At 40.3% G+C, this 10,865-nt stretch overlaps 1 long non-coding RNA gene across 1 annotated transcript; it reads right to left on the bottom strand.

The window, feature by feature from the left end:
- Nucleotides 1-894: 894 nt before the first annotated feature.
- Nucleotides 895-9,385, bottom strand: LOC143693599 (uncharacterized). The gene is made up of 4 exons (XR_013181458.1): nt 9,219-9,385; nt 7,402-7,536; nt 5,713-6,592; nt 895-2,824 (listed from the first exon to the last, which is right to left on the bottom strand). It is a non-coding gene; the product is annotated as an uncharacterized LOC143693599 (long non-coding RNA).
- Nucleotides 9,386-10,865: the final 1,480 nt, after the last annotated feature.

Genomic DNA, 10,865 nt, shown 5'->3' with positions numbered 1-10,865 from the left:
GACAGATCTTTACACTTGCCAACTTTTACATTTTACTCCTGAGATATCCATCTTTACTAGTAACATATTTTATTGGTTTATTAAAAACATCATGTTGTCTTATCCTACTTAACTGCAAATAATTCAAACAGAATGTTGGAAGATTTCCCTGCAGCTTGTAAGAAAAAAATGCTACCTTTCCAAAACTGCTGTTTTAGAAAAAATCCTAAATATTTCAGAAACTAAAATAGTCAAGTAAACTATAGTCAAGTTTCAATAGTCAAGTTTCAATAGCCAAGTGAAGTCTAACACACAGTGAAAATACAATTCCTTAATACTTGTGGAACTTCAGCTGATAAGTTGTACAACAGCTTCCCCTTTTTCAGAGGGGCTCTCTGGAAAACTCTGGCATTAGAGTGCATTGAATGCCATCTGGCTGCAAAGCCTACCCACAGAGGCAACTGTCATGCCTACTGAGCAGCAGAGAAGTTCAATTCTAATCCAAATATTTTCCCTTTCAGGCAAGGCATGTTAGTTTTTTTACAAACATAAATAAATAAAAAGCAAATACTTCTGTAAAAGAAATCTCACATCATCAGAATTAGAGCTGCGTAAATGATTGGATCTTTTGGTGTTGTTGAATGAAAATACTAATAGGAATAAAAATAACAATTAATTTTCAGTCCTGCTAAGTTTATTTACTAACCCACTTGTCACACTTATTTTCAGAAGATCAAACCACAAAACATAAAAATTCATTGAAAGCCTTGGGTGTTGACCTGCTCCATCCATGACACAGCTACCACAGCCTGTGCTTTTCTTAATAAAGCTCAGCAGAGGCAATCACCAAACCAGGATAATTTTAAATACTGCTGTTGAAAACACCTTTCAGTTGAACTCTGAAACTCTGAGATGTGAGTGCTGTGGTTAATTTCAAGTTTACTGATTGGGAAAGAACTTCTAAATCATGCCATTCATAGGAAAAAAAAATCCACTTGAAATGAGTCCAAGACAAATGTTTTTTATATACAGGCTCAAATCTAGATTTTGAAATCATGCAAGACTGTTAAGTCCAATCAGTTATTTCTTCCTCACAAACTCCATTTTCAAGCATAATTTCATTCCCATTTTATAAAAGTCTCCCAACATTCAACGACATTTCCCTCCAAATATATGTTTAGGTCGTATGAAGACAACTATGGCATTTATAGGTCCATTCAAGATTAACCATGTGAAATAATTAATGTATAATGAACAAATGCAGCCCCAAAGCTGAAGGTCAGACCCCATTAAACATGTCACTCTTCATACTTACAGGAGCCCCTGTTAACTTGTACAGGATAGCTGAATTTTTTGCTATCTGGTCCTCACAATGTGGGCCGGGGGTTCTGTGTGTGTTTTAGAAGATAATCAGCCTTTTGTGGCAGTAACCCTAAAGTAAAGTGTTACCTGGTGTGCCAGGAATGTCCTGTTTTCCTTTGAGAGGAGGCTGCCAAGGTACCGCGTTACCATCGTGCACCTTTCATAACCGCTCGCTATTATCAGCTTCTCAGTTTCATCTCTTGGATCAGCAGCAATTTCTGAAAAGTATTTATTTTCTTTGCTAGCCCAGCAAAGGGCTGCCACAGCACATTGGATTACACCAGCAAACAGACCCACTGGAGCAGCAAGATGCTCGTCCCTCCCCAGCATTCTGCACCCTGTGTGGGCAGCACTGGGGGTGCATGGCTGGGTCACCCAGGGAGGAGTAGGAAAGGTGGAATTCAACTTTGTGTGGGCTTCATTTGCTGCCATGGACAGCGCCCATCCTGCCCATAAACTGCTGCTGTACTGCACTATACTGCAGCAGACAGCAGGTAGGCTGGCAATATTTTTCCCAGAGAAGGATGATTTCATTGCCTTGTAAAAAAAATTGAAATTTTCTTCCTTCCACTTTACAACACAAAGAGCACAGGAGCGGATGAAAAGGACCCTGTATACTTTGTACCAGGCTGGGGAAACCTTTCCTGTCACAGCTGAAGAAGAGGACAACTGAGAACTCACTCACAAGTGCCAGCAGAGAGAGTTGGAGTTGGTTTGGGAGAGCAGGATGGAGCCTGGGTTACATCTACTGATACCTGGGGCAACCTCTGCAGTGCACTGGCTGCTTGGAGGCTGCTGGCTCTGGGGAGCACCTTCCCCAGGAGCCATGCTGGTGTGCTCACCTCCTCCATACCTGTGCTGTTCACTGTGCCAGAAATTGCTCTTCTCCCACCACCCCTTCACTGCCCATGCCTGGGACACAGGCTGAATTAGCAAGAGCATAGCTCCACTCCCATTGGGAATCTCACCTATCAGCAGCAGGCAAGGCAAATGATGACTTTGCACTTGCAGCTAATTGTTCCACTGGACAGATTTCTAAGTGAAATCAAAGCCATTCGGGCATCTCAAGGCCATTGCATGGACTGCTCTAAAACTGAGAAAAATCTTAGGATAGAGAGGCCTCACGAGCTCCTCTCCACCTCAGGAGTGATTTTAGTGCTACACTCGAAGGTTGTCCCCCCCAGGTCATCCCTCTGTCCTTATCCTTCCCACCCACACAGAACAAATCACCCTGACACGACCTGTGGCACAGAAGACCACAGCAGGCAAAGAGAAACCTTTTACATTTCCAAGAGCTCCTGCACACAGCACTTCAAAGAAGGTGAAAAACTCTTTGTCCCACAGTTTTAGAGTGATGGCTGTCACCACTGTGGGCTCTCCGTGCAGAATCAATTAGCAATAGCCAGTTTCTGGTTGCTCTGCAGAGGCGGCCTTTCTTCCTCTTCTGAAATGCCATCAAGGTTCCCTCATCAAAGGATTATGCCTATGACAAGAAAGCAAAGTAATTTAATATTAGCTGAAAGGGAAATGGAAAACTCCCCCACCTAAGGCTAAAGCAGGGACTGTTGTATCTGGAAACAACACTATAATCTACAAAACAATTTCTCACCTCTGCCTCAGAAAAAAACCTTCCAACAAAAAAACCCCAAACCCTTTAAAAATAGCCTTTCCAGGGCATATATGTGTAAGGGGGTAAATTGGCTTAGGACAACCTCATGCCCACTAGCACAGGTCATTCCCTTTTTCAGATACAGTTTTTTATTTGCCCTGTATGGAAAGATGAAAACCACTGTAAACAGAATTAAGGCTTTCAAACCCTGCTTAGACTCTTCCTAGACCCTCCTTTCAGTTATTATAAATCAGAAGTCAATGGATATGTGTAGTTTACAGCAGTGAGTTTCTGACCCACTGAGTCTAAAACAGAAAACAGATTTATGAGATAAATGGCCAGAAATTTCCTATTACTTGGTACATTTTTTCAACACATGCATTCTTTGGGCAGCATACCACAATATTATGTTCTGTCACAAATATTTAGTGAAGCAAACTTTTTAAAATATTATATAATTTGTGGATGACCATGGACTCTTTGGTGTGTGTCCATTCTTTAAATTAGTCTGACTGATGGCTGCATCCTTTTTCCTATTTTCCCCCCTGTTTTGTGATCATACATTTTATTTACCAAACTAATTTGTAAGAGCTGGAGGAAAGGTAGTGTCTGTGCTTTCCTCACACAGAGCAGATTCCAGAGACATTTTAGTACAATTCAGAAAGAGAGCTTGGCAGGCCCTCCCTGTCACGGTAATTCACATAGGCTACCACTCAGACAGAAAGAGAAAACAAATATGAGTGGAGGAGCAATTTTCCTAATTGTTTACACTTTCTGTGAGAACTTATTCATGAAACTTGTGGCACTCTACTTTTTCATATGCTCTCACAGAATAAAGCATTTCAGTAAAGAAAGCAGACGTGGAAGCTGTTTCCAGTTGGGTACTGTTTTCCCATTGTGCCCATGGTTCCAGAGACAAAGAATCTCCCTCTGCCTCCTTTGCTAACCCTGCATGTCATGGGGTTTTGAGGTGACAAAAAGAACAATTACAACAAAATAAAATCAACTAGTAAATAATCAGCATTAAAAATCTACCCATTGAAGAAGGAGAAGCAAAGCAGAGCAAGCAAGAGGAAAGCAGGTAAGAGGTTGATTTGGCCCTATCAGACAGAAGAACAGACAGAGCATTCCCATCCCACATGGCACCACTATCTTCTGGGACACAATTTCACATGATAAAATGCCCAAATCAGGTTTTAAGTGCTTTGTCATTCGGAAATACTTCATGTTAGCCTTTTTTTTTTTTTAATCAGGAGAAAGAATTGCCACTAACTTGGATTCCAAAGAAAAAATTCAAATTCAGCAAAGACTGAGTGTTTTCAGATCTGGATTATCTGGATTCCAAAATAATCCAAAGCTTCTATAATTCCTGCATTGAACTTAACTGAGACTTTAAAGAGTTGTCTTCTCCTCTGTAACAGTTGGCTTCAGATGAAAGCACCAAATTGTCACCAAGGAATTTCTCTTGTCATTACTTCCACCTTAACTATAAGCAGAAAATAGCAGAAAAACCTAACGACATAGCCTAGAAAAAATATTTAAACTACATAGCATAGAAAAAAATATTTAAAAATTTTAATTTAATTTTGTTCTTTTGCTCTTGCTCACATCCACATCAAAATAATGCTGGAGAGTGAAGAGTGCTTTCCCAGAGGGATGATTGAGTTGCCTACAGTAAGGGCAAACTTTCTTGGACAAGAGACACAATTTCCTTTGCAGCCTCTACAGAACTACAAAAACGCTCTGCTGGATGCAGGAGCCACCAGCCTTATTGGCTTTCCACTCCAGGAATAAGACGTATTCCTTCAATCAAAAGTTTATGTAAAAAATAATAAAACAGCACAAAAATCACATAATGCAGCAGATATAAAACAGTCCCAGGTAGCAGGGTAAAAACTCAAGTAAAGCAGACCTGATTCAGCATCTGTGGGATTTGTAGAAGCAATCAGTCCTTAGGAAATGTATGACTTAAGAGGGCATTAAGGCCTAGTCTAAGAGATGATCCTACTTCAGGAATGCCACAGAAACAAGGAAATGGAGGTGAGAAAAAAAAAGGAACAAAAGAGGTTGGAAGACAGGCTCCATTTGAGGGCAATATGTTATTCCCATCAAACTGTTTCCACTCTGAGTTTTCATACTTGAGAGGTTGGATAAGCCTTGGACAAGCCTCTGACCTTTTAAATGCTTAGCTCAATCTGGAATTCCAAACCTTTTGAAGCTATCCCATCATAAACACTAACATACAAACAGATTCCACATAAATACTAAATGCAAAACTCATAATTTACAAATATGTCAGTGTGCCAAAGAATACTACTGAAGTCGTACAAAGATGTTTTTTTTTTTACATGTACCACACACTGAAAAGTAGCTAGACTAGCTCAAGGCTGCTTTTAAAAGTTTTTTACTACAGTCAGCTTTACTTCAGTGAGTCCCCACAGATACTTGGGTTATAGTGTGCAAAACTCAGCTGTTTCACTTTGCATTAGATTGCACTCCTTCAAGCTTGAGATCCTGAGCTGATAGCCTAAACAAATCAGCAGAAATTCCCTGCAGTCTAGCTATTTACTATTTGTGTTCAGAAGCTCAGCTATGCTGTCTTTGTGACAGACACATTACAAGAAAATAATTTGCTTCAGATTATATATATTGTTGTATTCCAGTTCTGCTAAAAGGACTACAGGAATTCAAGGTTACTTACTTGTGTAAGTTACTTACCATGTGTAAGGTTTATAAGGCTCCTCATGTACAAGGTTACTTACCATGTGTAAGATTCATAAGGCTCCTCGTTTTTCATGATATCAGCATGAAATTGCATCTCTTCAAACCACTTAAAACTGTCCTGCTCCCTGGAAGCACCAGTGAATACAATTTTACAGGTACACCTTAATTCAAAAGCAGCAACAATAACTGTTTTTATCATTCAACAGAAAGATGCAGGCCACCTTTTCCATGTGCTCTTATTATAGCAGTCTCACCAGAAAAAACCAACATCCTGGTGTTTGCCGTGGCCTGTTTGTGCACATTGTTAAGTTCAAGCACTGCACACAGACTTTCTGCCACGGAGAATCAGTCACATTGTTGACACCCACCCATCTACATTCAAGACATTCTTCAACAGCCACCAGTCAGCCACTTGGAAATGCAGCTCAAGGAACTACAGTGATTTGGGTAGCAGAAATAATGTGGTTACTGGGAGAAAGTTTGTGGAAATGTATTGACAAGATTAGTGGAAGAGCATTTCCTATAATTTGCTGACCACCAAATGAAAGATATTGCTAGAGCTGACTTGTAGTCTGTTTGCAGTTCTTTGTACATGTAGTCAGGATAACTGAGCTCAGAAAAACTGGGCACTCAGGGCAGTGTGTATTTTTCCTAGAAAAGTATGGTTGAATGAACAAGACTAATGAAATTCAGATACATACTTTCCAGAACAACTATAACTACCCCATCTGTGCCTCTGCAGTACTCAAAAATACTCTCTATGTTCTTGAGTATTTTGACAGTGTATCTGAGCAAGAGTCATTTGTAGCAACCATAGCATAGACATAAATAGCCTTTGAAAGTTTCAGCCATATAATATTCATATGATCCAGGTTGTCTTCTGTTTGTTTGAAGGCAAAGAACTATAGTTGATTTCACCTAGAAAAAAGTTAATAGGATTTTAGCTAAATAAATATGATTTCTAAGCATATCTTTTTCTTAATTTTCTAAACAAACCAGGGCTCACACGCTGGATTAATGCATGACACAACCCAAATTTGGTATCTTTCACTCTGACATCATAACAAATAAATGTGTCTTCTCATGGGAAACCCATACAGCACATATGACTTGTATTTCTTTAGAGAAAGTGCCAATATATTAATTTGTCTGAGCTACCTGCCAGAATGCTACCCATATTTTTCTCCAACCCAGCTCCTGCTTCAAGGGCACAAAGGGTGACTTGGGGATGTTGCTCTTATTTCCTCCTTCCCAAACTAAGCTCTACCCCTGGGCTCTTTCACCAAGTGGTTGTAGATGCCAAAACGTCACAAGTCAGAGCAAAGCCACAAGTGCTCAGCAGCAGCAAGAGAAAGTCATAAGTGGAAGGGGACCAAAAAAAAAGGATGTCTTTCTTAGGGCAGCCATTAAGCAAGGCTCCTCTCAAGCACGTGTGTACTGCAAACACACATGAGGCTCCAGACTTCAGTAAATGGTTGAACAAGTTTACTGACATGACTCATTCTATTGCTATGTCTAAACCGAATCAATTTTAGCTGCTCAGCTCTGATGAATGTTAAGGTCATAGCAACCATAAAAAATAAGAAAGGCACCTGAAAACATTAACAACATGGGAAAAATGTGGGGTTTAGCTGGAAATAAACAGAAGAAATTTCAAAACAAAGAGCTTAGCTTATTATTAAACTTATTTAATAATAAGTTTATTTGTTCTTTCCCAGAAAGATTACCTTCTCTCATAAAAGGATCTTGTTATTAGAGTTCCTTTGCTTCCCCAGCAAGGGTATCGTGGTTCCGTAACACTGTTAGTCTGGTCAAAGGCTATGTGGGCCACAGAACCAAGGCAATGACAGTGTTTATGAGAGCTGGAAGCAAGATGAGGATGAGAAAGATGAGGAGAGACAATACTAGTCATCTACAAAATAAAGAGCTAGGCAAGAGGGTAAAATTGCTGAAGGGTAGATAGAGCTAGTAGTGCAGAAACACCATCAATTTCTTTGTAAGAAAAGGGAAGGGAAAATTGCACATGCTCAAAGAAAAGTCCTTGAAAGTACCTGACAGCCAACTCTGACTGAAGGGGAAATAAAAATTAATTTGGAGCAATTTAGATCCAGCAAAATCTTATTCTGTTAACCCCTTTTGCTTAGTAAATTCCCTTCAAAGTACTTTTCCTGATAAAGGAGTTTAGGGCCTAATCTGACAGGAACTAGGACAAGGATTTTATCTAGGGGGCTCTGCTGTTGAGCTTTTGAGCTGGCTGAAGCCATAGTAGCTGGAAATGCTGAAGTACATCTATGTCTACACTTTATACATTCTTCTATTCTTAGTTTGAAGTCATTGCTGAAGTTCTACACAGGAGGTCAAAATTTAGGCATCAAATACAATATTTTCCATCCACCAGCTAGAACCTAACAAACATTGCCTTAAATAAATTTGTGCCCATGCCAAATTCAAAATTAACTTCCCAAGCCAAGCTAGGGTTGATGGGATGGGGCCAAGGGGCCCACAACTCTGCTGTTGAGCTAATGGAGCAGTCTCAAGCTGCCAATCCAACAAGGAAGACTTTTTTATTTAACATATACATTACACAACGTGTGCAATATTTTCCACATTCAATGAGAAGACTTTATTTATAAGCTGCCTGTGTTGAAATGGTCTCTTATTACAAGGAAGCAGCAAGCCAGGTTGAGCCTGGAAATGAACTCTCATTTTCTCCTTCACTGCAACATTCAGTGACATTTTACTCATTCGCTCCAAAAATATTTCACAGATGGTTTTGGACATTTACTGGATATGTAGGCCCTAGAATAATGAATTATATTCCCAAATCTTTTCATCTTGTTCAGTCTTCATTACTTAACGGAACAGTCAGTGAGATACCAAGTTTAAGGAATTGCATCTGCCTCCAGAAAGAGGACCTATGGTGAAGATATTCAGACTCATTTTCAGCCAAAAAAGTGTCTTTTGTCTTCATCAACAGTTTCAAATGGATCAAAATTTTGCAGATAGGTTTCATATATAATTTTCAGTCTTTTCTACTAATGGAAAATTGAGTTAGATACTTCAGAGTTTGAAAGAACAGGCCAAATCCTCACATCTATGCTGACTGCAATTGATACTTACACAAATAGTGAAAAATATGTCTATAATTCTGTCTTCATTCATGGGCCTGGGATACCTTCTCTGAAAATTCCTAGGTCCAGATTCACCTCTGATATCAGTCAAATTTCTCATCACACAGGAAACTAGTCAACATCAAAAAGAAGTCAGTGTATGTATGAAGTTCTTGTAGTGCTGTGTAATAATAATTTATTATGTAAGCCTTTGTGATATCCTGCAAGTATATCTATAATCAAAATGGCCATTCAATTTCTAAATCCCTGATCTCATGTCAAGTGTTTTTGCTACACCTAAGACATTCCACACATGGTCTTGGGTAACAAATCCCAGAGGAATTTTCTGAATTGTGAATCCTGGTCCCACAGAAGCATTCTCTACCAGCTTTAAATTAAATATACATTCCTTACTGAGAAAGATATTTTCTAACCTCAGTATCTTCTCTGTATTCCCTGTTGTTGGACTTAAATTCCTTCCTGCTTGGAGAGTAGTCAGAACCAGGAACCACTGGTGGTTGTGAACCCCTTTTGGATATCCATCATTACTCATGTACTCCCCAAGGAATTCATTATGTGATTACATAAACCAGTGCATTGTCCTATGGAGAGAACAGAGACATCTCTGAACAAACCAGTTGTGCTGCAAGCAACATGACTAATTCAGTCTGATAGCTTTAATTCCAGCTCTGGTACAACCTTTTCCACTCCAGGAGAGACCAGATTCCACATCACTGCTGCAACAGATGTTTGTTTAACAGAGGATGTACATTAACCTTGGCAACTGGTACATAATTATTCAAATACTCTATAAATTACCACTTTGTTTAACTGCATTCTCTCTGATCAGGGAACAGAGACTAATTAGGAAAGAGGAACAATTAGTAGCCAAGGACACTTTTGAAATCGGCCTACAGAGAAAAGAATTTCTTGTCTACATTTAAAAAGTCACACTGTAGGCACTTAAACTTAGAAGAGTGTCAGGGGAGTTTTAAAATGAAAGGCTGTGGAAAGAGCACAAAGATTGGAATGACTCATCCTCTCCTGGGAAAGCAATAAAAGCTCTCTATCCTTTGAAAAACATAATTTATGTCTGATATCAATAAAATTCTAATAGGAAACAATTACTTTTCAATATAATTTCAGTAATAAAGACCTATTTATGCAAAATAGACAAGAAGACCACAAGCAAATACTTCTTTCCATGCAAATGGTAGAAGTCTAACAGTGCAAGAACTGACCTAGGCTGTCTGGGTTTAAACACTGACACTACGGGGTTTAGGGTCTCTTGGTATTTGAGAAAAGACAGGATGACAACAATATCAATCTGTCAGTGGAGACATGCTGAGTGAGATCAGAGCCAACTGGAGTACAGAGAGCACAAAGGAGTGAGGCAATCTGATGGTCTCAAAAGAGCTGTCTGCCAGCTTTTCCAGGAGCATGCTGTGGGAGACTATTGGAATAAGATCCCAATATTAGTGGGTGGAACATGCCTGGGCTCTTCTGGCCCTTGCTGCTTGACCAGAGGCGGCAACTGTGGTGTTTTCACCTCAGAGACACCCCTGGCTGGCTGGATGCTGCAGCTGGCACTTGGAACAAGTCCAGGCAAGCAGGAACTCAGTTTTTACCTCCAATGGAAAGGCTTTAGGCGAGGTGAAGAGGAAGAGGAGACGGATTCTGCCGGAGGGTTAATCCAGAGTTTTATTCCATGGTCACAGATCTCCGAATCTTGGTAACAGCTCCAACAGAATCCCGACCACATGGTCCCGTGTCTTTTCAAGCCCAGGGAAAGGGGGAGAGGAAGGGACAGGTGTGCCATCAACCAGGTGGGAGGGGGGCAGTCTCAGGGGACAATGACACCCAGACTGGCCAATGACCCCAGGGCTGAGGGGCATCTTTGGAACTGCACCAACCAGACGATGCCCTTGCTGGAATGTTAAGATTGATGGACAGCACTTAGCAAGGGGGCAAGGGGGAGGGGAAGGGAGAGGTTGGCACACCTGAGGGGCTGGGAAAGGTGAAACAGGATATTGCTTCACACTGCAACAGGAGACATTGCAATAGGCCTTGCTGAACTCCAA

Source organism: Agelaius phoeniceus, chromosome 3 (assembly GCF_051311805.1).
Source record: "Agelaius phoeniceus isolate bAgePho1 chromosome 3, bAgePho1.hap1, whole genome shotgun sequence".
In the NCBI taxonomy this organism is placed as follows: domain Eukaryota; kingdom Metazoa; phylum Chordata; class Aves; order Passeriformes; family Icteridae; genus Agelaius; species Agelaius phoeniceus.
The sequence above is the reverse complement of the archived record's forward strand: the minus strand, read 5'-3'. Positions and strand labels throughout refer to the sequence as shown.